Consider the following 6289-nt stretch of genomic DNA (forward strand, 5'->3'; position numbering starts at 1 on the left):
GAAGGTGTTTTCTGCAGGGCAGACATGAAGCCCCAGCTGTACACCAAACGTTTTCACTTAGGCAATGAGGAGCAAAGTCCCAGAAACCTAACCGGGCTCCGTGATGGCTGTCTACACACATATATGCATATAATAGGTTAGGAGGCGAGCTCCCGTGGTAATCCTGGGCCAGTTCCAAGCCTTCGTATTTCATAAAACCATTTAATGTGCCAACATCAGGACTGCGGTGTGTGGGACTTATGCCCACCACATTCGTTCTGGCTCCCCTGTCCCTGCCCCCCTAGGGAGACTCAAATTTAAGTATTTCCTAAACTTTATGAGTTTTCAAGGGAGAAAGATTTCTCCCATCAGAGAAAAAAGGAGGTTCTGACTCAGCAACAGACTTGTTGAGGCTTGCAAAATGGAAGGGGAAAAAGCTTTCCATGGTGGAGCTCTTGTTGGATGCAATAGAAGAGGAACTAATCCTGTGTATTTCCTTTTCAAAAGAAGCATTTAACAGAGAGAAAAAAAAATATGTGAGGGTCTAGATAAAGAATAACGGAATGATCCTGTTTTGCAATTTTAACTTTTTCTTAGCACTTAGAGAAGTGAAACTATTGAAAGAATCCCAGAATACAGATTAACCCCAAAAGCAATAGAGGGGGTGTCCAGACTACTTGATTTTTAAAATTCTTTTTGTAGTTGAGATATAATTGACCTATAACATCGTATTGGTTTTAGGTGTACAACATAATGATTTGATATATCTATATGTTGGGAAGTAATTATCACAGTAAGTCTAGTTAACATCCACCACCACACATAGTTACATTTTTTTTCATGTGAGACTCTACTTGATTTTGATTTACAACTGGACTAAGATTAAATAGTGTTCTAGATTATAAAGGTATACTCCTATGGAGGTAGGCAGAGTGTACATTTTCATGAGTCTAAATTCTCTTTTCAATTTTATTTCTACTTATTTCAGTATTTCTAATTTATGTAAATCAGAATAAGTATGGTAGAAAGAGAACAACATTGCAGAAGGAAAATATGTTTCATGTATTATGTTTATGTCTGATGTCCTGTCTAATGAACTTTGATATTGCCTTTACAATAGGAGAAAGTATTCTTAAAAAACTCAAATTGTTCAGAAATTGGTCAGGTGTATAGAAAATTGGTTCGAGTTAATAATCTCAAAACCATTTTTAACAATCAGGCAAAATATAGAACTGGAGAAGTACTCTTATTATTCTGAATTACAATGTCTAGAAAATAACTTGAGTTCCTTACAATTAAAAATATAAATGGCCATTTCCATAGCACCTATTGACATATTCTTAACTATTATTCATTAATGTATTTTACAGGGAAAAACTGCTTCACAACTAAAGACTTTAAGACTGTCTTAAAAATGAACACATTTTTTTCTAAGTGAAGTTATATTTGGAATCATCTGCAGATCCAACAACAAATCTTGAAAGAGGAAGAAAATATAGGCATGAAAATTAGCTCAATCATCCACTAAAATTGCAGTTAGTGTAATGTACGGAGGAGTGAGAGCATACATTTACAAGCCAAATGCTGCCATTCTGAGCTAAAGTTTGAATAAAAACAAGATTTCTTGGTGTTCTAATACTGGTTTTGTTTTGGAGGATTTAGAGATCTCCAAAACAGAGAAAAGCCATCACGTTTAGTATTATGTAATAAGGTCAAATTTCATTTTAAGTACACTAAATTCCAAAATCCATCTGCCAGGCCGCTGCTCACCACTTTAACATCTCAGAGTGTTGTGAGGACCACATTTTTTTATAGAGAAGAAAGTTACATCCTGAAATCTCTATCTTTTAATTCGGTGATCATGCCATCATTGAAAATATTCAAACAGAAAGGTTTCTGATGGTGGAGGTGGAGGTGGGTGAGAGGGGAGGGATTGTGGTCCTCTAGCAGCTCCAATGCCAAAATCTTATGAGGCTATATTCGATGTTGACCATATGATCGTTAACTCAGTCCCTGACCTTATTCAACAGTCTCTTGTTCATTTCCTACCATTGTCCTGGGCCAGTGTTATAAAAAATATTTTCGCTAAAACCTAGGACACACATATACACTCGTGCACCTGAAATAAAGCTTTGAGCAATTCGTACTCTTTAGCCATGCAATAAACTCTATTTTTAAATTCTATGTACTCTGTTAAATCACTAAATTGATCTCAAATCACTAAGTTGATTTTAAGTTCCATGATTAGGCCATGAGCTGAAATTTGTTAACACTGTCCTAGAAGACTATTTCTCACCTTCTCCTCTATCTCAAAGCCTCCTGACACCTTCTCTCCTCCCCTCATTCTCAGATGACCTGACTTTCTATGACCCTGAGAAAATAGAAGCAGTTCTAGGAGAACTTCCACAGGTCCTCAACTGTACCCTTTTCCAGTCACTGTGCATCTGTTCCTATACACCTTCTTCCCGCCTGCTACATGGAGGGCCTGCCCAGACCCCACACTCCCATCTAAGGCCATTCCCTCCGCTGGTGCACCAGATCCTTCCCACGCCTGCTCAGGACATGGCTTCATAGACATCCCAGTCTCCTAGCCTTACCACATTGAACATGTCCAGTGTTGAACTCCCCACCTTGGTAAATGGTACTCCGTTGTTACAGTTGCCCAGGCCAAAATTAAAAAATAAATAAATAAATAAAGAGGTCATCCTTGATTTTTATTTTTCTAACAGCATATTCAAGCCATTATTGCATGCTGTTTGTCCTACCTTTAAGTTATATCCAGAATCCAACCACTTCTCACCACACCTACCCAAGCAGACCAGGCCAGGCCACCATAATCTTTCCCTGGCTTGTTGCTCTTACCTCCTAACTAGCCTCCCAGCTTCTGATTTTGTCTCCCTACAGTCTATTCACACAGCAGCCAAAGACTCTTCTCAAAATGGAAGACAGATCATGTTAACTTCCCTGACTAAGTACTTATATTTTCCTAGAATAACAGTCAAGACATTTTCAATAACCAAATGGTTATTCATGGTTGCCTCCTGCTTCCACTAACTCCTCTATTTCCACCCACAATGGAATCCTTATTTCTTTGACACACTAGGCCAAGTCAGCCTCAGAGTCTTTGCCCTTGTAATTCTCACTGCCTGGAATAGTTGTCCCCTAAATACCAGCAGGGCTCGCGCTCATGTTTTTTGTGTCTCTGACTCATTTCTTTTAGGTCTCTGCTCAAGCTCATTTTCCCAGCGATATCTTCCCCCACCACCATTATAAAATAGCAATTCCTTCCTTCCACTCCAGCCTCCCTATTACTCGTAAGTGGTTTGGTTCCCCCCCCCCCAATCTGGCACTATGGACTTACATTGTTCATCTGTCCTTCCTGTTAGATCTCAAAGCCCGTGAGGGAAAGATACATCATTTTGCTCACTGCTGCGTCTTCCGCACCTAGAACAGTCCTGGCACACAGTAGGCACCCAAGAGTTGTTAAATTGTATGCACTGCTCCGCAAATGAGTTAACAGTTTTAGAAAATAATAGCTGTAAGTATACTATAGTGATATGAGGGTCTTTATTTGTTGGCAGGGGTTACTCAAACACTGTGCACGTGCTGCTAGGAATTATAAGCAAGGCAAGATAGTTCCAGGCATCGTCAGAATATGTGTGTGAGGAGATAGGGCAGCCCAGGATTGTAACACCAGGGAATAGATAAACCCGGACTCCAGGAGGCAAAACTTCTGTTTTAGGAGCTTAGAGGCGGATTCCAGGCTTTAGAGACTGGGATATTGAGGAAGGATACTGAAATGCAAGAGTTCATCACAGGAACTTGAGCAAAGACAAGGAGTCAAAGCTCCAGTTCATAGGAACAGAATGAGTTCACATGGAATGGCCGTGAGGCGAACATGATGCTGAGCCGCCAAGCTGCCAGTTTCCTGCTACTGCCCTGCCTGTAGATGGGAAAGGGTTAGTCTCCACTGCAGGCTCATTGGCCTGGCTTTGGGTTGGGGGGAAAGATAAGGCCCATACTGACCTTGTCCAACGTCAAGTTGCTTTATTGACACAGCACCCCAGAGTACCACCATCTTTAAATTTCTGGTCCTTTTTCTACTTTTCCAAACTTCCCTTCATGCTGTCCTCCATTGCCTTCCTTCTCTTTACACATCCCTTGCATGTTGGAGTTCCTTAGGCTTATATTCTTGGTCCTCTTCTCTACTTCCATATACTCTTTCTAGGTGACCTTATCCACTATCATGTTTTCAAATATCATCTATATGCTAATGTCTAACAAATCTCTTTCTAGCCCAGAGGCCAAATTCATATTTCCAACTGCCTATTAACCAGCTTGACCTGGATGTCCCTCAGACACATCAATTCAATATGCCCATACCTGAACTTACCATCTTCCCCCAGACCCTCTCCTCTTCTTTTGCTTCTTAGCTGGGTTGATGGCATCATTACACAAGTTGCTTGAGCTGCAAACATGAGTCATCCTCTTCTTCTCTCTCTCACCCTCCAAAAACAATTGGTGACCATACTCTGTCAATTCTGTTGCAGAAATACTGCTCAAATGTTGTCCGCTCAGTCTACTCCTCTACCTTTGCCTTAACTCTCAGTTTTTTCTCTGTCCTGTCCTAGTGCATAGCCTCTTAGCTGGCTTTCCTATTGGTTCCTTTTCTGAATCTGTTCCCTTTAATGGTGTCGAAAAACAACTGTAATCCTGTCACACGTCCTGGTCAATAAGGACCTCCCTCACTTCTACCATATCACATCCAAACATGCTGGTGAATAGGACCTTTCAAAAGTTATTTGCAACTTGCCTCTTTGCCTTTATCACCTGTCACTCCCCATAGGACCCAACTCTCTGGATCAGACATGTATTTTCATAGCTCTGGTCCTTTGCACATGATGTGTCTACTTTTTGGAATGCCTCTTACCTGTTTTCATCAGTTAATGCTTCCTTACCATTCAAGACACAGTTCAAATGCCATAGACTTTCTTGCCTCTCCCTGGACAGTGAGTTAAACCCTCTTCTACGTTCTCTGACAACATTGTCATAATAATTTTTTTTTTTAGAACACTTGTCACATGGACAATAATTATCATCTCCTTGGCTATCTGCCCTTTTAGACTTTGAGTTGCTCTAGGTCATGGACTTTCCTTATGTACCTCTGCATCCCTTTGCCTGCCATTATACTTGAAATACAAAGGCTCAGTAAATTGTTTGGATTAGTAAATTGCCCAGTGAATGTTGTAGGAAGGGAAGATGAAAAGAAGGAGAGGAGAGAAAGAAGGAAAGAAGGTAAGAAGAAAAGGAGAAATAAGGGAAGGAGAAGAATGTTTCCAAAGCACACTTACAAGGAGATATGCCATTTTCTAGAGAACCGTAACATTAGTGACTTACGTTTGTTAGAGGAAGAAAAAAAAAAAAAGAACAGGCCATAACAACAAACAACAAAATCTCACTCCCCTTCCCATTGTTTTCTTTGACAATACCAATCTGAAAACTCCGTTCTCATTATTATGCTATGGAAGAATGAATCCACTGACAAAGGAAAATAACTAGAATCGTTCCCTGTGCTAACATATAGACTCCAAACACAATAGAAGGTCTTCACAGTTTATGTCACCCTTTGTGGAGCCTGGAACATTTGTCATCTAACTCTAATACTCCCACCTAGGAAAGGAGCCATCATGTAATTCCTGCCCTGTGCTCATTGGCACAGACTGACATAACCGTCTATCACTTCTTGTATTTTTAGGTGTAGTCACCTTGACTACATTATAAATCTTTGGAGGCAGTGGCTATGCCATATATATTCCTTTCTTTTCCTAGTTCTTCTTGATGCATTTATGCATCAAATAGTTACCCAGAAACTATTTATGGAGTGTCCGCTATGTGTCAGACACGGTGCTAGACCCTGGGGATACAACCATGAGCAAAACCAAAGACACATGCCCTATTCCGTGGCATCGCAGAGGCTGTTGATATCGGCTATGATAATTCCCGGACCTAATTGTCTAGACAGAGCCATAAACAGTGAGATTCTAGGCCGAAACTGACCTACTAAATTGGACTCCTACATGCTGCAACAGAGCCTTGCTGGACTGGTCATGGGTGGAGCCCCAGGATGAATACGGAATATTGAGCTAAGGCAAATTCAGGAGAAAGGCAGAAGAAATTACACGCTGAAATACAGTGTAATCCTAGCTGGAAAAGGATTTTCACTTTTTATCTCCCTAACTTGTCACAGTGTACTTGGTAACTAGATAAAGCAAATAATATTCCTATTTTAGAGTTGGAAAATGAAAGCCCA

The sequence above is a fragment of the Ursus americanus genome, chromosome 8 (genome assembly GCF_024610735.1).
Source record: "Ursus americanus isolate L20-20 chromosome 8, mUrsAme1.1.p, whole genome shotgun sequence".
NCBI lineage: Eukaryota > Metazoa > Chordata > Mammalia > Carnivora > Ursidae > Ursus > Ursus americanus.